At 47.2% G+C, this 22,789-nt stretch overlaps 2 long non-coding RNA genes across 2 annotated transcripts in view; one reads left to right on the plus strand and one right to left on the minus strand.

The window, feature by feature from the left end:
* The window catches only part of LOC144799273 (uncharacterized), a 64,992-nt gene that overhangs the window by 6,617 nt on the left and 35,586 nt on the right, over positions 1-22,789 (plus strand). The gene's annotated exons all lie outside the window — the stretch shown is intronic.
* The window catches only part of LOC144799331 (uncharacterized), a 104,235-nt gene continuing 84,417 nt past the window's right edge, over positions 2,972-22,789 (minus strand). Inside the window, exons 2-3 of the long non-coding RNA XR_013603796.1 lie at positions 3,195-3,260; positions 2,972-3,061 (exon numbers count right to left, since the gene is read on the minus strand). This is a non-coding gene — a long non-coding RNA (uncharacterized LOC144799331). The remainder of the gene's footprint in view (positions 3,062-3,194; positions 3,261-22,789) is intronic.

A 22,789-nucleotide genomic window follows, 5' to 3' on the forward strand; every position in this document is an offset into this window, starting at 1 on the left:
GTCTCCCCTTCAGCTCAACAAGGAGCCTCTTCAGCTGGCTTAGGATGAGTTTAGGCTTGGTCCTTTGGTACTGTTATTCTCATGTTCCTGGATCCACATTGAAGTGACTGTCGGATCTGGAACTGACATGAGGGTCTCTTGTTTGGTATTGCTAAAGGGTTGATAACAACGTCTGTAATTGAAGGAGACTAATAAGGGCATGCCACATGGGGTCTGGTTCTGGCCAGTTTTGTCTGTCACGTTAATGGTCTATGTACCCTTTGGGCCCCCTGCCAGCGTATACTTTGGAACCCGGATCTGTTTCAAACGATCTCTTGTATCCTTGATTTGAAATTGATTCACAATGATTATATCTGTGCTGCCACGATGTTGCCCGTGTCCCTCTTGGACCTCAAAGAAGTACTGTGCTGTGGTGTTGTTTTTATAGCACTCCTATTGGTGTCGGGTGCACCCACAATAACTCTTCTACAGTTGCTGTTGTGCTTGGTTTATGATACTGAAGTCAAGGTTTTGACCTTCCTGCACTCAAGGTCATGGCACCATTGTTGTCTGTCGTTTATTGTTGCCTACAAATTTGGCTTATTCCTTCACTAGATTGGGATTGCAGCCCCAAAAGTTTAATAGTTATGAGCAAGCTGCTTGGAGGCGGCCTCGTGGTCGTCATTCCCGAGTCGCCATGTTCTGTTGTTTCTACTATTGGGGAGTGAGGGGTGGGTTGTGGGTGAGGGAGGAGGGTGGAGGGAGGTTGGTGGGAGTGAGGGGGGGGATTGTTTTTGCATTTTGTATATTGTTTTGTTTAGTTTTGTCCATCTTGCACCCTAACTTGCGTACATTGCACCACATTGTGTTCCGGAGCTTAAACTCTGTCCGCCGAATCCCTACAAAGGGTACTAGCCCTGTATTCAATGCGAGATATGACTCTGCTGGCTTTGTCAAAGGTATGAGACCCTTTTCTCGATCCAACCTTTGCGCATACGCATGGGTCATGAGACGGTATCACTTACTGTATAATTGATGGCTCCTGTTATGGACACTCCAATAGGGACAACAACTATAGCTAATCTTCGAATCGTTAAACGTGAAAGGTCTCAACCAGCCAGTTAAACGTCAAAAGGTACTTGATTATCTACGTAGGCAACGTGGAGATATAGCCTTGCTGCAGGAGACAAAACTAGAGGCGAAGCTATTTCACACATTGCGTAACAAATATTACACCGAAGTGATAGGCTCTGAAGCAATCTCAAAAAAGAATGGGGTGGTGATGCTGGTGGCCAAGAATGCGAATGTGGATGTAGTCTCTACTACAACAGATACGAAAGGGAGATGGATTTCGGCGAAACTACTCAAAGATGACACTGAGTTCTTTATCACAACTGTTTATGCCCCAAATACACATGATCCGTCCTTCTGGGTAGGCCTCTCAAAAGCAGATCATCTCCATTCCCGACACAGCACTCCATATTTTGGCAGGCGATTTCAATCTCCCATATGACCCTGTATTGGATAGAGACTCTAAATGCATCTTTCGCCCAGGCAAAGCCCATAAGGCATTCATGAAACTATGCAATAGATTCCATATGGTGGACACGTGGCGCTTACTGCATCCTGATGGTAGAGACTACTCCTTCTACTCCCCGCCTGCGGTCGTAGGTGTTGGTAGTGTGCAGTTTGAGAGATACTTCTTCATTTTTTCACTGTCAACGTGTACGTTCCTAGCATAGAGTTTCTCATAAAAGTCTTTGAAAATGTTCGCAATCTTAGTGGGATCAGAATTAGGAGTACCATTTCCATCGATTAAGGAAGTAATGGTGTTCTTCTGAATTTTAAATTTAAGATAAGCCGCTAACCCCTTCCCTGCTTTGTTCGAGTCGCAGATTTTAAAACGCTTCTTCCTGTCCAGCCAAATTCCTGCCTTCTCACTGATAAGTTTATTATAGGTGTATTTTTTGATTGGACAGTTCATTTAGGACTGCAGGGTTTCTACTCATCAGGTATTTGTGCTGAAGTTTCGAAATGTCCTCTTCTAACTTCAACAAGGCCACAGTGCGGTTTTTATTAACAGCAGAGGATATTTTTATAATAAGTCCCCTTATATTGGATTTCAGTGCCTCCCAACGGATGGTGTCTGAGGTGTCCCCTCTCTTGTTGGACAATAAAAAGTCTCTAATGGCGGTATCAAGGGTTTCTTTGTGTTTCGTGTCATTTAGAATAGTATCATTGAATCGCCACATAGATTGACGGGTAGATGGTTTAAGATTAGATAGTGTAAGGGAGACGCATGAATGGTCAGAGACTAATCTGGGAGCAATGTCCGCGTCCTCAACTCTTGCCACTGCGTTTTTAGATATGAGTATATACAACAAAGAAACAGAAAGTTAATGGAGGGTCCGAGGGGAGAAATTATTATAGACCCACTAGTACCTAGTCCCCCAACTAATCACTAAAACACATGGAAGGTACTACAGGTCTGAAGAACACAGAGAGAGAGAAAAGAAAATAGCAAATCTCTCTTTGGGACCTAATAGTGTCCTCTTTTCATACCCAAACCACACAGTTGATCTGGAGAAAGACAAGAAAAAAGAGAAGATACAAGGACAGGAAAAGGATACCCATCAGCCCACTCATAAGTGGAATCTCGTCATCTGGGTATGTGTTGGTACATGGTGTCCTCTAGGATCTGCCTTGGAATGAATCCATAGGGCTACCTAGTGATGGACCCAGAACATTACACCAACAGATGACAGTATATGAGCGGGAGGGGCTAAGTTTGCAGTGCTCAAAGAAACAAGAGAAAAAGGAAAATGATCCAAGTGATTCTAAAAATACCTACAGTGATGTCATAAAACACTTTATTGGGGCTGACCATCAAAGTGGTATGATTAAAAACAGTGTGCTGATAGCATGTAAAGAATTGCTACCCACCAGTGTTGTTATTCGGTCAACATGTTTCAGCCTAAAACGGCTTTCGTCAGGACCTCTATGGTGCTACTGCAACACTTACTTAAGTGATGTGAAGTGGAATCTACACCCGCTTTCCAAAATGAAAATAGTGTATCTTCTCCTGCATAGACAAAGTAAAAAAAGACAGAAACAGAGACACAGACACATAATGTCAACAGAACAAGTTCAAAGACTTCAAGTTCATGTTTCTGTGGTCTTTATGATATGGCTATGAACACTAGTAAGACACTCACCCTTATTGTGGGGAGAGAGAACCTCACCTCACCTGGCCACTGCTCAGGATAAAAGGAGGCCACGCACTGGAAAACAAACAGAATACTTTTAAAGTTATAACCAGTGGTGGTAGAAACAAGATAAGAAAAAGAGAAAAAGAGAAACTGGATTCAAAACACATAAATGAGAGATACACATGGTAAAACAGTATGGCCAGAATGGTTTCTTATAGCATCAGGAGAGTATGCCCAAAACACTTCTAACTGCACTTGCTTACACAAACCTGTTAACCTATAAAGTAAAAAATAAAAAGTAAAAAGGCACAGGTAGCCAGCTGCAGTCACTGCAAATTGAGGCGCCTACTCCTGTGCTCTCAAATTTGTTCTTTCAGACCAAAAAAGTCCTTCTGACTATCCCACCGCCACTGACCTCTCCGTCGTTGCCTCGGAGTAAAGACTGAGCCGAGGGGGAGGCGATGATTGATGGTCAAACGCGGTGTTAAATACACACTGCGGCGGACCTGCGAGGAAACTCCTTTTTCGCATGGTGTGATTGGTCGTCGGCCTCCTCAGGTGTCGGCCAATAGAAAATAGGCTCGCAGTCAGCCAAAAGGAACATACACGGACAAACACGGCCGCATTGGCAGGCGGACCCGTGAGACGTTGCCTCACTAACAGGTGAGGACTGTGAAATAGTGTAGTCTACCCCGAGTCTCAAACAGAACACGAAAATAGCAACTGTCCACAGCGCCACTGAAAAACGCTGGCGGACCTTCATGTAAACTATTAACTTGGACGCCGCTGCAGGCCCGCGCATTGGTTGCCGGTTTGTATCTAAAAACGCAGTGGCAAGAGTTGAGGACGCGGACATTGCTCCCAGATTAGTCTCTGACCATTCATGCGTCTCCCTTACACTATCTAATCTTAAACCATCTACCCGTCAATCTATGTGGCGATTCAATGATACTATTCTAAATGACACGAAACACAAAGAAACCCTTGATACCGCCATTAGAGACTTTTTATTGTCCAACAAGAGAGGGGACACCTCAGACACCATCCGTTGGGAGGCACTGAAATCCAATATAAGGGGACTTATTATAAAAATATCCTCTGCTGTTAATAAAAACCGCACTGTGGCCTTGTTGAAGTTAGAAGAGGACATTTCGAAACTTCAGCACAAATACCTGATGAGTAGAAACCCTGCAGTCCTAAATGAACTGTCCAATCAAAAATACACCTATAATAAACTTATCAGTGAGAAGGCAGGAATTTGGCTGGACAGGAAGAAGCGTTTTAAAATCTGCGACTCGAACAAAGCAGGGAAGGGGTTAGCGGCTTATCTTAAATTTAAAATTCAGAAGAACACCATTACTTCCTTAATCGATGGAAATGGTACTCCTAATTCTGATCCCACTAAGATTGCGAACATTTTCAAAGACTTTTATGAGAAACTCTATGCTAAGAACGTACACGTTGACAGTGAAAAAATGAAGAAGTATCTCTCAAACTGCACACTACCAACACCTACGACCGCAGAAAAGGAAGCTTTAAATGAACCGATCTCTGAGTCGGAGGTTGTTAGCGCGATCAAATGCCTTAAAAAAGGGAAAGCCCCTGGCCCTGATGGCTATACTGCACCATTTTATAAGACTTTTGCCCATATTCTTGCGACCCCTCTATTAGAAGTTTTTCAAGAAATTAGCACTACAGGAGAGGTTAAGGGAACTATGGCTGAAGCCGTAATTGCTGTAATACCCAAGGAAGGCAAAGATCATAAACTCCCCAAAAATTACAGGCCTATCTCACTGATAAATTTAGATTGTAAGCTCCTGGCATCGATTTTAGTGAAACGCATCCAGAAGGTCCTGCCGACCCTAATACATCCCTCGCAAGCGGGATTCCTGAAGAACAGGCTTTCGAGCGATAACACGAGAATTCTGGCTCACGTTATTGAAAAAGCGAAGTTCTTATCCACGCCCACCGTGGCTATCACACTAGACGCTGAAAAAGCGTTCGACAAAGTTGACTGGACTTATCTAAATGCTGTGCTACATAAGTTCGACCTGGGTCCCCTATTCACTAGGTTGGTCATGTCCCTCTATGCCTGTCCCTCTGTTAGAGTACGGGCTGGTGGCGCCTTTTCCTCCCCCTTTAGTCTAGAACAAGGCACTAGGCAGGGCTGCCCATTGTCCCCATCCTTATTCCTCCTGGCAATTGAACCCTTTTTGTACTATATTAGGGAAAACCCTGAAAATGCAGGAGTTCAATTCGCAGGCTGTACAATCAAACTCACGGCCTATGCTGATGATGTATTGGTCATGAGTGAAAAAGCTGAAAGGGCTATACCGGCGTTACTCTCCACAATCGAAGAATTCTCGAGTGTATCTGGGTACTCCCTGAACAAGGATAAAACTGAGGTGAAGTCGTTAAATAATCTGTGTGATAAAAACATCCTGGGCGAATCCGGGCTGACCTGGCAGCCGAAGAGTTTTAAATACTTAGGTTTGGAATTTGAAAGGGATTTGGTAACCACCCTAAAAATTAATGAGGAGATACTATACAAAAAAATACAAAAACTCTTGGATGGCTGGTCCCCAAAGTTCCTCTCATGGTGGGGTAGGGCGGAAACATTAAAAATGATGATCAGTCCCCTGGTAAACTATATGGCATGTATGCTCCCCATGACCTTCTCGGAGGATTTTCTACATAAAGTTGAGAAGTCGTTAACGGACTTCCTGTGGAAAGGGAAGAAACCGAGAATCGCCATGAAGAAACTGCAATTGCCAAAGCTTAAAGGGGGCTTAGGTCTACCAAATTTCAGAAACTACCAAACCGCCTTTCTCTGCAGACAAGGACCTTCCTGGTTTACTGAAGACCCTACTTATACGCCCTTATGGATTGACATTGAGAGATCCATTGTCGGAAAGGCCCCGCTCTCTGCTGTGCTCACAATGGATCTCTCACACCTTATGAATTCTAAATACATCATACTTAATACCAAGAGAGCTCTCTTGCGGTTAGATCGCGCTCACAAAACTGGTCTACAAATCCATAATTCATCATCTGCTTCTTTGTGGCGTAACCCGTCAATCAAAATTGGCGGATCGCCCATTATATGGGACCACTGGTCTGATAAAGGTGTTAATGTGATTGCAGATCTACACGAAAATAACATGCCACTGCCATTCTCGACTCTGCAGGCTAGACACTCCCTATTACCGATTGACTTCTACTCGTTCCTGAAGCTAAAGTCGGCCCTATCCAGTAGAACGTTCAAACTAGCGACGCCTTGGCTAAAATCTATACTCCCTCACTTTCAATCCTCTGGACATGTTGTCTCAAAAATATACAAACTTCTTGCACCAACACCCAACAAATCGATGAGGCGTAACGAAGCCAAATGGGAATCAGAACCAAATAACACTGGCATAAGCATAGACTGGGTCAGGATACATGCATCAGCACTCACACATAAGGTCTCGCCGATACTATCACAGACCAAATATATGATTCTTAACAGGGCTTTCTGGACCCCACAACGATTATTTAAGGTTGGCCTACGAGACACACCGACTTGCTGGAACTGCTCCTTGGGTATTGGTGACCTTCCACACATGTTATTTAATTGCCCCATGCTCCAAACATATTGGACTAAAATCTTTGACTACATTGGGCACACGTTTGACATACACCCTGCAAGGGAATTCATCTACATTATCCTGGGGGCTTTAGACCCACTACTAAAGGGGGATCATGACCGTCAGCTCCTGGATCTCCTGCTAACACTAGCATGCAAGGTAGTCCTATGCAATTGGAAATCAGCATCTGAGGTCTCTTTTAATGCCTGGAGGGAATGGCTATCCTGCATTAGGGGCACTGACAATCCCGCTCTTCACTCATCACCATGGCAGGTTACCAACAAAAAACTATGGTCTTCTTTAGACCAGGCCTCCTTTACCTTCGATCCACCATGATTCACCACCAATGAGATCAACACTTGGTAAATGTGGGGGTGCCCGATGCACGAATTGTACTGGTTATATCCTGCCCATATGGGCTTACCAGACTTAGACACAATGTGCAGGGATGACAAAGTATGCCTAGTATTATCTGACTAGATCTGGATGGAGAGCACTACGGAACCGTACACAAACGTAAAGACTGCAAGGATGGCGTATTTTATTGTTCACCTTTTCATTTATTTATTTGTTTATCCATTTATTTGTTCATTCATCTCATCTCATTTACAGATCCGGACTGATGTTACCTTCTTGTTTTCATTATGCTTTATTTTCCGTTAATGTATGTATGTATTGTGTTATATGCACTGATCCATGCTTGACCACGGCGTCACTCCAATACGAATGTAACTTTACTGATGCCTTATGGCCGTTATCATTTTTGTTTTTGCTCAATAAAAAAAGATTTGAACAAAAAAAAAAACAATTAGTGAAAAAATCATGGCATTGTTAGCAATCCCAATTGGGCTGATAGAAGTCGACGACATTTCGACCTTTGTAACTCGAGGTCATCTTCAGGACAAGAGAACACAAGCAAGAAGATTACTGCTTAATGGGGAAAAAAGGAAAATGATCCCTAAGAAAACAAATTAAACAAATCAATTTAGACCAGTGTACATATATTTGGGATACATGTCTAAAGGTAGCTGAAGGAGATTCTGCACGCCACCCAATCGGGCTTTCGTCCCCATCTCAGTACTGAGACAGCGCTCCTGGAGGTCTCGGAAACCATTAAAGGGGTTCTGGACTCTGGGGGCAAAGTCATGCTGGTGATGTTAGATCTGTCGGCGGCGTTCGACACCGTTCCCCATGATGGTCTTCTCGCCAGACTTTTCGAGATTGGCCTACGGGGGACGGTGTTCGACTGGTTTTCTTCTTTCCTAGCCGGCCGCCGGCAGTCGATCTGGGCCCCGCCGGATTCCGCCGCGATGCCGCCTCTGGGAGTCGGGGTCCCTCAGGGCTCTATTTTGAGCCCGACCCTCTTTAACATCATTATGACCCCATTGGCGGCGTTGGTGGAGTCGCATGGTGCCCAGATCGTATCCTATGCGGATGACACCCAGCTCCTCTTCTCTTGTAAGAGAGGAGGTGACTTTGATGGGGAGAGTATTCGGGATTGCCTTGGGGCTGTTTTTCACTGGTTCCATCTAAACAGCCTTAAGTGCAATTCCGACAAGTCCGAAGTCCTCTTCTTTGGGTGCGACACAGAACCAGACTGGCAGACCTGGTGGCCACGGGATATGTTCCCTCCGTCCTGCTCCTCTCAGGTTGCTAAGAATCTGGGGGTGAAGATGGATAACAGGCTTACCCTGAAATCCCAGATCCTGGGGGTGTCGGGCATTTGCTTTGGCATCCTCAGGATGTTGCGGAGGTTTCTTCCTCTGTTATCCGTGGAACATAGGACGTTGACTGTCCAGGCTCTGATCGGGTCCAGGTTGGATTATTCCAACGTTCTTTACCTGGGCCTCCCAGAATACTTGTTGCAGCGGCTGCAAGTGGCACAGAATGCCGCTGCCAGGGCAGTCTTCGGCCTTAGCAGGCGCTCCAGGGCCTCGGGTTTTCTGGCAACGTTACACTGGCTTCCTATCCGCAAGAGGATTGCCTTTAAGGCGCTGACCTTGGCTTACAAAGCCCTTCACAAGGAGGGAGCCAAGTACCTCCAAAAGAGACTGGTCTTTTATCATCCGACCAGGTCTCTAAGGTCGGAAGCCTTGCACCTTGCGGTTGTCCCCCGGGTAAAGAAAGCGCGCCTCGGAGGCCGCTCTTTCGGACGGCTGGCATCTCAGCTGTGGAACTCTCTACCACTGGCCCTACGGGGAGCGACCAGTCTACTGGCTTTTAGGAAGGGCCTCAAAACTTGGCTGTTCACTCAGTAGCCGGTCTTTCCGCGATTCTCTGGCCCATTCTTCTGTTAGTTATTTTATTTTGGTGTTATGTTTCTTATGTTGCAGTATTGTCTCTTTCTCCATTAAAGCGCCGGGACACTCTTTTTGAGTAGCCGTGCGCTATAGAAATAAATAAATAACATAACATAACATAACATAACATAACAAGGAAATCCAAGCGACCTGAAATAGAGAAAAACAGGGTGGGGCTGAGTAAGCTACTCTTATCAGGGTTCAGAGACATTAATAAATTCTTCCAACCACCAACAGCCATTGGGCCAGACAAGAAACAGAGCCGATACACTCACATTGGTGGAATTATTTGGAGCGTAATCGTCAAAGGCTGGGCCAGTACCACTGATCACCAGTGAAGAGGAAAGAGGTCCACGATGAGACTTTGAGGATATCTCATCATATCAGGGCAATTCCTTGAACAGGAGGCTGTGAGAAAAGCAAGGCAAATGGGTAACCAAGGGGCAGCAGAAAAAGGGAAAAAAAATATTAAAGACCGCTTTACCAGGGAAGGTATGGTCTTAACCGTGGGAGCTAATTGCTGATTTAGACACTCGTGTGCCATGGTTTATTATTCCCAGAGATATGCGCTTTCCATTAGTCAAGCTGGAGAAAATATCTAATAAATAATCCAAAAATAATGTGTGCGTGCACCATAGAATGTGGCCTATAGCATAAGGGTGCGAATCCCTTAAGAGTAAAATGTGGCCAACAGACAACCGAGTGTGTATGAGGGTCTACACTCTGTGAGAAGCAATTTCCACAAGTTTGTAATAGGAAAACTCTCTGTGGCAATAAGTAAAATTTAATGAAAAGTGTCCTAACTATCGTAAAGGAAAGTTTCAATTCTATTAAGGATGCGGAGGCGAGGATTAGACTATTCTTTCTCCACTTTATTCATTCCAGAAGCCATCAAAGAGCATACTCAAACTTCATTTCCCATAATGCCCAGGGAAAATGGAGAGAGACAAAGTCCAACAATAACATTGTCCAATCCTGAGCCAGGCTCATTGATGAGCTTCCCTTGAGGACGCTCTACTCTCCTCTTTCTTCATGCGACCGCAGCCTGCAAGTCTTCGAGTTACTCTGGTTTATTGGTGTCCCTTCCTAGGTCAAATAAGGAATAGGTGTGATTCCTGAGTATGGAACAACATAAACATTTTCAGCAACAGTGATTTTCACAACCAGCACAGACTAAGAAAGGAATCATGTTTCACAAACAGTCAGAAAAAATCGTAAAGTAGTTACTCACCATGCATTCAGAGGTGTTCTGGGAGGGATCCTCAACCAAGTGGGCTAATCCTCACCTCTGCGTCCTTAATAGAATTGAAACTTTCATTCACGATAGTTAGGAGATCTTTCATTCTATGTCAGGACTGGAGGCTTCGGGTTATGTTAGTTTAAAGCGTATCCACCACCAGAGACGCCAGTGATGACACTGGCTTGAAATAGAATCTCTTGAAGGTGGAGTCTGAGGTCCATTCTGCGTCATTAAGGATATCTTCCAACCGCGCCCCCAAAGAAAAAGCTTTTGATGCCATTGCACCCCGGACAGAATTAGCCACAAAATTAGAGGTATCTATCCCTGCTTCCTGCATAACCCAGCGATCCCATCTTGCAATCGTAGGGGAGGAAACCGCCTGTGTGGTTTAGTAAGAGCTATAAACAATTGCCTTACGCCCTGAGGACGTTTAACGACTGTCGCCACTTCAAAGGCGTTTAGTGCTCTGACCACGCAAAATTTTGAGATACCTGGAAAAGCGGGATAAGACACAGACCTTGAATAGTATTTGGTTCTTTTGGTGATATGAAATGCAACTCCATCCAGATTGAATGCCCGGCCGTGAGGTCCAAAGCCTGCACATCTGAAACCCTGCGACTGGATATTAAACAAAGAAGGGTCGCCAGTTTCACCGACATCTGCTTCCTGGAGAGATACTTATTCGTTGGCCATGATCGAAAAAGATTTAAACCCTTGTTGACATTCCAACGGGTAGAGTACTGAGGTTCTGGGTGTGTGTGGAGAGCCTGATACCTCCCAATAGTTTGCACACTAGCAGGTGTTCCTCAATTAGGTGACCGTTCACTGGCATATGACCCCCGATATAGCTGATCTGAAGGTGTTGATTGACCTGTAGGCTAGGCCCTCTTTCGCCCGATCTAGACCAAGTGGGAGCGGTATCTCTTGTTAGTGCTCTCTGCACAAGACTTTGCGAGTAGCAAGGCAGTGTCTTCTAACGTTGCCTGTAACCTGCCAGGCCATCAGTTGAAGGCCGCCTGAGAGGAGGAGGTGATGGGGATTTCCTTGTGGATCGCTGAGGTCCATCAGAACTGGAAACTAAGCTTGCGACCTCCAAATTGGGGTGATCACCACCAGATCCGCCTGTTGTCTCCTCACCTGGGTGGACACCCTCATTATCATCGCGAAGGGGTTTAAGGCGTAACCCTGTTCCGCACTCCAGTCGTGCAGGAACGCATCCTCCGCCAAGGCTTACAGTTCCGGGCGCCAGCTGTAACACCTCTGCAACTGGGTATCCAACCGGGAGGCAAAGAGGTCTATAGAGAAGGGGCCCCATAGTGATTGAAGTTCACGGAATACCCTTGGATGTAGCTTCCATAGGCTGGTATCCTTCCAGTGGCAGGAGCACCAATCCACAACCTGATTGCACATTCCTGGAAGGTGTTCCACCGAAAGTGAAATCTGGTTGGATAGGCAGTATATCCAGAGGTCATGTGCCAGATCCGATAAGTCTCTGGATCTCGTCCCCCCTAAGTCATTGATGTAACGCATTGCTGCCACATTTTTCATTTTGATAAGGACACAACATTGGGCCTTGTCCTAGGTCCATAATTTCACCACAAAGGAACCCACCATCAGCTCCAGACAATTTATGTGAAGGTCTTGTTCCGCGGAGGACCATTTTCCTCTGGTTGAAATAGCCCCACACTGGGCACCCCAGCCTGAACTACGTACGTTGGACTCTATCACTAGGTCAGGTTGTGATCCGAAAATCACCCGACCGTTCCATGCCTCTATGTGGGAGATCCACCATCGCAGTTCTGTTTTGGCCTCTTCCGAGAGGGAGACAAACTGGGAGTAATCAGGCCCATGCGAAGGTGAGAGCTTTTGAGACACTGAAGGGCCCTGTAATTCAGGGGGGCCTGGAAATATGGCATTAATGGAAGGCGGTAGGAGGCCCACCACTCTGGCAAGTTGGCGAAGAGATATCATGGGTTTGGCTAGAGTTCGTCTCAGTTCGGGTCTGATTTTGGCCAGTTTGTGAGAAGGAAGGCTTAGAGTCGGCTCGACCGAGTCCACCAAGAAACCCAAGAATTGCAACTTCTGAGAGGGATTGAGATCTGACTTAGATTTATTAATCACAAACCCTAGGTACTCTAACAGACTTACTGCTTGCTGTAGTTGGGCTATCAATCATTAAGTACACTGATTCATTATAAGGATATCGTCCAGATAAACAATCAGCCGGTCTCCTTCCGATCTGAGGCGCTCCACCACCGGTTTCATCACCTTGGTGAAACACCGCGGAGCAGAGGATAGACCGAAAGGAAGGTTACCTAAATTCGAATATCTGTGAATTGCATTGAAACTGAAGAAAACGCCTGTGAGGGGGAAAGATCGGGTTCGTAAGATATGCATCCTGAGGTCCAGGCAGACCTTCCAATCCTGGCTTTGTAAAATGTCTCTGAGGACATGGATGCCTTCCATTTTTAAGTGGTGATAAACGAGCCACTCGTTGAATTCCTTGATATTTATTATGGGCCGATAGCCCCCATCTTACTTCTCCACTAAAACGATGTTGCTGAGGAAACACCGAGAGTGAAGGGTCGAGGTTACAAGGGCCCTTTTTTGCAAGAGGTCGGAGGCTTCCCTGTTTATCAGATTCCTCTGTTCCCTCGAAAAGGAGAGTGGTCTTGGGCGAGCTAACTGGGCAGGATATTAGAAAATCTCTATCTGGAAGCCTTGCATTGTCTGCAACAACCAGGCATCTGTGGAAAAAACATTGCAGACTGCCCTCTATCACCACATCTTCCGATCTCTGAACTCTCACCTTATTGGTTGTTGTAGGCTCCGTTTCCTTTTCCTCTACCGCCTCTGCGGCGTGGATGTGAGCTGGTCGTGTAGAAGTTCCCAAACTTGTTGGGGTACTGCCATTGTCCTCTACAGGGTTCTGCAGACTTGAAGGCTTGGTTGTAGGGACTGCCGGTCGATCGCCCCCTGCCACGACCGGCTGTTCCAAAAACACGCGGGGTGAAGATACGTTTTATAGAGGTTTGGGCCTTGTCAAGGGAATTGAATGTATTAACAAATTTCCCCAACTCGCTGACAAGGGATCCTAAAAGAAGTTGCCTTGCGCCACCGGCCCAGCCTCAGAGGTGGCCAATTCCCCTAGCTTAGGGTCAATTTTAATCACGAAGGATCTGCAGCGTTCCGTGGAAATTGCTGCATTAGCATTTCCCAGGAAAACGACCATTCCTTTGGGCCCAATTGGACAGAGTCTCAGGGGAGATAACCGTACCTAAGGATTTGGCATCTTCCGCCATATCTAACATTTTTGCTGAGGGGCCTGCCGTGTCCAGGTGTTTATCCTGGCACACCCTCCAGGAACGATCTGTGCCCTTGTTAGGGTCCCTAATAAAATTTGGCCAGGAAGTGGCCATCTTAGGATCCACCTCAGGAGTGAGGGCCACCTTCCCATCTAGGGTCAGTCTCGGACATTCTGCCCTTAGGCAACTTCTAATCTCCTTATCGAGGGGTTTATAAAGCCTGGATGCCATGAACGCTGCCACTTTTGGGGCCGGAACCCATTCCACTGACCGAGGTTAAAGTAGGTAATCAGGGTTTAGCATATCACTGCACGTGTCTGGCTCTGAGGGCTGGTCTGACTTCGCCGGGTGCCATGGCCTGCCCAAGTCACCATCGCCATCAGAGTTCTGGGGGAACTCGTCTGGGTCCGCCGCAGGCAGAGTAACTGGGAAACTAGAGGGTCCTGCCAGATCATCTAAGGGGCGAGTAGGAGTTGGAGGGGGGTTGGGCATCCATGAAAGCCTCTTTAGATGCGCAAATGCATCAATATCCACTCCCGCATCCTTAGCGCGCTTTCTTTTGGGGTCTAGGGTGGAGATGGAGGGCTGCCCCTGACTGGTCTTCCCTCAAATCAAGGGGTTTTAGGCATTGAGCCTGGAGTTGTGTGATTTTCTTCTCCAAGGGCGCCTCCACCATTGAAACCGCCTTGAGGATTTAGGATTCCATAACCGTACCAAAATTATAGTCAATGGGCAGGTATGTAACTTCCTCTTCTTCCTCCTCATAGTATTGGTCATCAAAGTCTTCCATAATGCGTAAGGATGAGGACTGCAGTCAAATCAAAGGGGTTAATATAGGGAATTTCCCTGCAGATTTGGAGAACCTTTGGGTGTATCTCATGTAATGTGGGACTTTTACTCCCTACTGTTATTGAGGGTGGTGATCTGCCTGGGCTGATCCCTTGAAAGTTAGAATTTGCCTTACCCGAGAAACAGGTTTCAAACTCCAGGCAGGGGCTCTGCTTTAACAGCTGATGAGTGCTACAAATGATCTTCCCCCGCGTGCATGTAGAAAAAACAAATACCTTTGACAAAAAATGCGCCATAGCAAGTCTCTCCACGTCAGTTACCACAATCACTGAGCAGAAATAAGGCTCACCAGCCACAGTGGGTAACGACGTGCTAAGGCATTAACAATTAAACAGACGTGGTCCCCTAGCAGCGGGAGGCCGCACCACGTTGAGAGCCTGCCGGAATGCAAGCGGCTGCATCAGGAGCGAGAGACACTCCAGGTGCCACGCGAAGCAGGGAACGGAGCCAAAGGTAACCGCTTGTCCTAAATACTCGCGCTTAGGCGCAGCATGTAATTAACAAAACATTACGCATTATAAAAACCAACATTTTACTCAGAGAAGTTAATGACTTAACTTGTTGCTGTTGGAGCAGCGAAGAAAGAGGAGGGTAGAGCGTCCTCTAGGAAAGGTCAACCGTGATCATGGCTCAGGATTGGACTATGCTATTGTTGGTCTTTGTGTCTCTCTATTTTCCCTGGGCATCATGGGAAATGTAGCTTGATTGTGTTCTTTGTTAAGGATGGCTGCTGGAATGAATAAAGTAGAGAAAGAACAGCCTAATCCGAAGCCTCCGTTCCTGACTTAGAATTACATCTGTGGTCGAAGGTATGCATTAAGGCAAAGCAGTAGAATCAATCAATCAATCAGTCATTTGTTAAGCGCACTACATACCTGCAAGGGTTTCAAGGTGCTGGGGGGAGGAGGTGGGGGCCGCTACTGATCGAACAGCCAGGTCTTTAGTATCCTCCTGAAGGTCAGAAGGTCTTGGGTCTGTCGTAGGCTCAGTGGGAGGGATCAGGGGGGATCAGTGGCAGTGGTCCTCCTTGATCTGAGTGCAGCATTCGACACGGTCAGCCACGACATCTTGCTGGGCCGTCTTGCGGATGTTGGGATATTAAGCAGGGCTCTGCGTTGGCTCAAATAATTTCTGAGTAATAGGTCTTTTCAGATCTTTGAGGGAGACATGGTCTCTGAGAGTAGACCACTGACTTGCGGGTCCCTCAGGGCTCATCCCTAAGCCCTGCGCTATTTAATATTTACATGAGACCACTGGCTGAGGTCGTCCGTCCGTTTGGTATTAAAATCATTTCATACGCGGACGACACGCAGCTAGTGGTCTCCTTAGCGCAGGAGAATGGCCAATCTTCGCCATCGGGGCTAATGCAATGCCTGGAGGAAGTAAAGGGCTGGATGACGACATCCTCCCTTAAACTTAACGGGATAAAACGGAGCTGATGCTCTTGGGCCCAACAACCCCTACGCATTTTGACTCCCTTTGGCCCCTATGCCTAGGTACTCCCCCAGCACCCAAGGATAACATAAAAAGCTTGGGGGTTTGGCTGGATAGAGATCTGTCCTTTAACACCCAGGCCACTAAACTTTCGGCAACCTGCTTTGGTCTCCTTAGGATGTTAAGAAAAGTTCTTCCTCTTCTACCTATGGAGGCCAAGCAGGTAGCTGTACAGGGCCTGATCCAGTCTTGACTGTGTGATGTATTCCTATAGGTTCTGTATCGATCCCCCTATTCCTGACCCTATTCTGGTTAACGAGTTAACTAGCAGCCATCCCATGATGCAGAAACCGTTATCTGATTACGCCAGACCACGGCACAGGAGCGCGTTATCTGATTAGGTCATAACGCTTGCCATCTAATTAGGCAAGCAATATTCCTCCAGCCCCTGATAAGGCATACGGAGTTCTCAAAACAAATCAAACCTATGACAACCTGGGAAAAACCCTGCGGCCATTGTTTTGATTTCACCGAGAACTTCAGTAAAAGAATGCGCTAACGACCAGCTCGTATGACATCCTTATTGACGTATCTATGTCCATCCTTACGTCAATCTCGGCACCTTACAGGTATAAATATTACCGATATTGCCTTAAGCAAACACACGCGGTGGTGACGAGACCGGAGCAGCGAGACTTGCCGAAGCCCAGCAGAGAGCGAAGCCCACTAGCTGCCCCGCCTTCCTGACGCGCTGAGAACGAGACGCTGCCTTTCTCCTGCCGAGAAATCCAGCTCCGGCGCTTCCGAGCAGCCCTTGCAGGCAGCGTGGAATATCGAGACCAAAGATGAGAGATACCATCCCTCAATCATCCTAGATTCAAGGTACGGAACTGAATAACCCCTTGCAGAGAATTCTTGAATCAGTCACTTGGCAAAACAAACTTAACTTAGACTGCTACTTTCTATCCCCGCCCACGTATTAGGCTTAGGTCAGGTACACTGGGGTAGGCGTGGTTAGAAGCACCAGTTGAGTACGATTAGTCAAATGTTTATATGTATGTATCTATTTTATCCATTTTAAACCACCATATGGCTTAGAAACCATATAAATGTTTTTACAGTATTATTTTATACTTCTGCTTTTATTGTATGCACTTTACTTAACCATAAGTATTGCAATAATATCGATTCATTTCTCTTGTACGAGAAAAGAGAATGATCAATAAATAACATCTTTTATTGAACACGCCCGTCTCTTCTTTTTCTCTACAATCTGGTGAAACTAAGAATGCACGTACTGACTGAGTAAAATAAGTTGTCTTTTGTTTTCACACGACTCTAGAGATACACTCTTGATTAGGGGAGAGCAAAGTTGTCATATTCTATGGTTGTCAGAAACTAAATCCCTTCTTGTCTATCCAGGGAGGTTCAACTCCTCCTTGTCTATTCGAGAAAGTTTCTAGTGAACTCTGAGCTAGCTGGCAAACCCAAAACTTTAAGTCTAATATCGACAGTAGAAGACCTAGTTAACGTCTGGTCTAGGTCTATACTATTGGAGGTATTATTCCAATGCGCAGAGCCTATTGGGATAATAGGAACTACACTACATGGCGCCCAACGTGTTTGGATAGGCGATAAAACTAACGCAAGACTTTAGAGTAACTCAGTCGTGCTTTTTCACTCAGACCCCTTTTTCCCATAATACTCCAAAGACGTCTGGAGTGGGTGAGAGGTAAAATCCGCCAAACCTCGCAGGAGGGAACTCCTATGTATGGTTCTTGGTTCAATCAACGTTGAAGGATACACTGTTCCAAAATATTGTGCATCTCATCTTTGTTTCCATAAGAAACCTGATCTGCAAACAAACAGAATAACCATCCTGACAGTAAAATGCCAGACAGTGATGATGAAAGAGAGAGAGCTAGAGTAGCAGCTGAAGTAATAGCAGCTGATAATACTATGCAAGAAGCAGACCCGGATATAATACTCATCCCGGTCAACATAAGAAGATCTATAACGTTAAAACTTATAGAAAATGGACTGACACCAAGAGGTGGTACAGTCATATTCGTAATTGAGGCACACGAATATCGGCAGACAGAGGTATTCTATTCATGGATAAACTTTCCAGCAGCAAATGCTGTAACAAAGGAGTTCCACTGTTATAAAATAGAGGAACCTCCGGATACCTACACTCCTTTCGAGGAAGTGGAAGTACCACTCAAATTCCAAGAGCATCTGCTCTTGTTTAATGGCGCCCTAAAACATAATAATCACATCACCAGGCTCGGTCCACTAGGTAGACCAGGAGCAACGTGGCCGGTCCTAGCCGGATACACACCACATCCAGACATCGAAAGAATGTCTGCAGCAGATGTTTTAGTACAACTAAAACAATTAATTAAAATATATAGACAACTAGTCCAATATGTAATGCGGACTTCAACCATCCAACCTGTAGTTAAAATCCCACAGCTGACCCCTCATCAGGGGAACACAAATAAAATTACACCACAGAACATACAGTCCTGCCTAGGTAAAGTACCAGCTAAACGGGAACAAATACCATTCTGGTTAGCACAAAAAATCACCCAAATAGAGGCGGTGTTTCCAGACACCACCCCTGTGGATAAACACAGGATTCTGACTATCTGTCTTCCAATGGGAATCGCACCACACGTGGAGGACTGTGACACTTGGGGTACAGTCTTTGCTTCCATTTACACAAAAACATATGGAGTTCCATCCATGTCAGTAATACCAGATGTGCTAAAACAAATTCAAGACGAATACGGTCCAGAACCCGCTTTAACTCTTGGTATGAAATTACTAAAAGACTTCAAGCAGGTCTCGGCAATATTACTAGCCAACATAAAAGGAGAAGCAGCGAATGTGGCGATCCGCCAGAGGTTAAAAGAGACAGATATAGCAGACCAACCAGCTGAAATTGCCAGAATTATAGAAAAATCCTATGAAGAACTAGGTAGAGATAGTTTGGGTGGAATACCAGTAAAGCCCCAACTAATTGAAAGTCCTGAAAAAATATTTATTAAAAATAATCTAAACAGTCAAAAGAAGAACTGGGATGGAAACAAACAATCCAATCCAAAAGAAAAGAGATTCCAGTCCAGAGGAAGGTCTCCTCGGCGGAGAGAAAGATCTCCGGACCAAGGACCCAAGTCTCCCCAAAGGGAGCCCTCTGTGAAAAAATACAACCTTAGAAATAGGGATAACATAAAGAAACCGGATAGATATCAAGATTTTGATACACGTCCCTCTCAATCTTTTCAGACTTCCTCGCAGAAATCGGAAAGAAGAGGACGATCGGAACCCAGGGAAGGGCACGTCAAGTCCAAAGACAAGGAACCTGCTCATCCAAATAAAAAATTACAGTTTCCAAAAAAGAAGGTAGCCAGTATTAAAGTATTCAACAATGCCGAGAATACTGAGGACACAGCTGAAAAACGGAGAGTGGGCTCAGACAATGCTAGACAGCGCAGCAGAAGTGAGCATAGCACGCAAAGTCCTTATGAATCATCTGGAGACAGTGGACACGAATGAATACATTCAGGTGGAAACTGCAGACACCAGAGTTAGCAAACCTCACAAAATATATGAAATAACTTTACGTATAGAAGGGGATAAGACTAGGAAAATAAGGGGCCTTTTTTGGGATAATCTCTCCAAGGGCTATGACATCCTTCTAGCTGAAAAAGATTGGCCACCAGAGTTCGTCAGGGAGTGCCCACATTGCGAAGAAATAATTATGCCTGCCTTCTCAAATCATATTCCAATTCATAAAAAATATACACTTGCAAGAAAGTGAGCAGTAGCTCAGGCTCCTGCTTTATATAAAAATCATGTAGGATGGGATGAGGACTCTCCTCCTCACAAAATCCAGTTAAAATCACAACCTACTGCACAAAGGCAGTATCCAATCAAGCAAGAAGCTAAAAAACAGGTAAAAGAAATTCTAGATCAACTAGAATACCAGGGGGTGATTGAAACTTGCACCTCACAAATGAACAACCCTTTGTTTCCTGTCTCCAAACCAGACAATTCATATCGTCTAGTTTTGGATTACAGACACCTTAACTCATGTTGCAAAACTTTTGCAGTACAAAACTCGCATAGTGCTGCACTAATGAATAACATAGTGCGCAAAAAATATAAAACAACATTAGACATCTCTAATGGATTCTTTTGTCAAAATATAGCACCAGAGAGCAGATACTTATCAGCGTTCTCAATAAATGGCGCTCAAAAAGAATTCTGTCGGTTACCCCAGGGGTACAAGAACAGCCCAGGATTATTCTCAGCGAGAGTAACAGAGTTACTACAAACATATGATGACGAAGCATTATCGTATGTCGACGACATATACCTAACAGACGATGACTTGGATACTCACTTGAAGAGAGTGAACACCATAATACTTGGGTTCGCAGCAGAGGGTTACAAATTCAACTTTAAAAAATCTAGAATTGGGGGCGTGGCTTGGAGGGCGAAGATGGCGGTCGCAGCTTGGAGGAGCTCCCGCCGGCCCGCACTTTATCCGCTCATTATCCTGGCCCCCGAGCCCGTAAACTGCCCTACCTGTGCTGGGTGTGTTCCGGGTGGCACCCAGACCTCTCCGGTGTGCCGCCCCGTTCCATCGGCCGCTCCAGTGACCCGTGATTGTTGGCGGCGCAGTGCGGCCTGTTGTCCACAGGCGGAGCCGGGGCCTCGATTTTCGGGACGGGGGACCGACGGCCAGTGGTCGGGCCGGTCGGAGGACTCCCCGCCCGGAGACTGCGGTGCCGGAGCTAGCGGGACCCACTGGGAACACCTGTGGAGTCGGAGGTTGTACCGAGGTGATCCGGTGACGGCGTGGAGGCGCCGCGGCCTGTGCGGACCCCGGGCGGCCGGGGCCTCGAGTTTCGCGACCCCGGGCCGGTCCGAGTCAAGTTGACCGGGGGTCGCTGAGGCTCACTCCTGGTGTTGGTGTGGCACCTACTGTGCGTGGAGACCGCTGGGCACATACAGGAGGAGCCCGAGGAGGTGGGTTGCAGCTGGGGCCCGGCTGGCCGGTGGCCTAGTGTTTTGCCAGTAACGTGCGTTTTGAGGCGCGCCTCCCTTGGCCGGATTCCGGGACTGCTTGGGGCCGGTGAAGCAACGGAGGGAGTCCCCCGCTAGATCCTGCCTCGGACACTGGGGGCTTCGGAGTGAGATTGAGGCCTGCCTGGCTAGAACTGGTGTTGCAGTGCTGGATGGAGTGGTGAATCGACGACGCTATATAGTGCCTACTGCCCGGGTGGTGTCTGGAGGTCGTCCACGGATAGTCCGCGACGAACAGTGAGTGCCCCCCCCCTCCTCCTCCCCTCTGGTGGCCCTGCTTCTAAGGCACTGTGAAGAGACATGTGGCCCGAGTGGTGATCTGGGCTATTCAGTTTGAGGACCCAAGTGCCTGCCCTGCCTCATCTGCTGCTGTGAGACACGAGTGGGGTGTGGGGTGGCCAGGAGGACGGCGGGGCTGGACGCCCCAGTGTCTTGAGACTATACTGTATGTGCGCTGGCTCGTGGATCCTGGGTGAGGTCCGGACCGAGACCTTGGAGGCCCTGTGCAAGTGAAGAGACTGTCCTGCTTTGCGCTCCCACCGGGGCTTGCCACCCGGGGCTTGGCTGCGGTGCCCGTGATCTGGGGGTGCCCACTGGGGACGGCGCTCAAGCCCTGACGGAGTCTCCTGGGCCCCCCGAGTGGACGCTGCTGTTGGATTGCTGTCGGCGTGGGACCCACCGCAAGGGCTGGGAGGCCCTCTTCATTGCCCCTAAACATGACGAGAGGTGGGGGCGGCACTGGTTCCACCAAACAAGGGCCGATCGATAAATTCACGGGACCCAGTGGAGGATCCGGGGCCTCCGGAGGTAGCCAGGGCACAGGTCCTGATAATGCGGCCCTGATGGCCGCCATTACGCAATCCAGAGACATGCGTGATGCCAAAATAGGTGCGGTTGGAGCCGATGTCATGCTGCTGCGTCAAGATCTCCGCAATGCTGTGGCCCGCATCACAGAAACTGAAACTCGGATTACAGGGGTGGAAGATGATGTGGTGGCCCTCAAGAAAAAGGTGGAGGACATGGCCAGGATCCAAAAGGGGCTGGCGCTCCGTGTCGAGGACGCGGAAGGGCGGGCGCGAACAAATAATCTGCGCTTCGTGGGCTTTCCAGAGGATTGTGAGAAGGGATCCATGGATGCGTTCTTGACACACTGGTTGGAGAGTTGGCTTCCCCCAGACGTCCTGTCGCGCTGCTTTGTAGTGGAGCGCGCCCATAGGGCCCTAGCGCAGAAACCGCCGGCAGGAGAGCGACCACGTCCAGTCATCGCTAAAATTCTCAACTTTCATGACAGGGACGTTATACTTCGAGAAGCGAGAGCCAAGGAGGACTTGTTGTTCGAGGGCCACAGGATTATGATTTTCCCAGATTATACCAAGCTGGTGCAGCAGCAGCGCCGATCCTTCCAAGATGCGAAAGCCAAATTACGTGGACTGAAAATACAATATTCACTGTTGTACCCGGCTCGTCTAAGAGTTGTGTTTCAATCCAAGACCCACTTTTTCGACACCCCGGAGGCGGTGTTTAGCTGGACAGACGAGACAGTCAGGATCCGACCGAATGCCCAGCCGGGCCTTAACCCCGGAGCATCGCGTGGGTCGTCGCAAGAGAGAGGCAAATCTTCCAACAGGAACAGGAGACCCAGGAAGTCTCGGTCACGGCGACGCTCCCAATCCGGGGGTGGCCGGCTGGATGGTGCGCAGTCGGACACTGCTCAGTCTGGGACTGGGACCTGAGGGCCGTGGAGTCCCAT

The sequence above is a fragment of the Lissotriton helveticus genome, chromosome 1_1, assembly GCF_964261635.1.
Source record: "Lissotriton helveticus chromosome 1_1, aLisHel1.1, whole genome shotgun sequence".
NCBI classification, from domain to species: domain Eukaryota; kingdom Metazoa; phylum Chordata; class Amphibia; order Caudata; family Salamandridae; genus Lissotriton; species Lissotriton helveticus.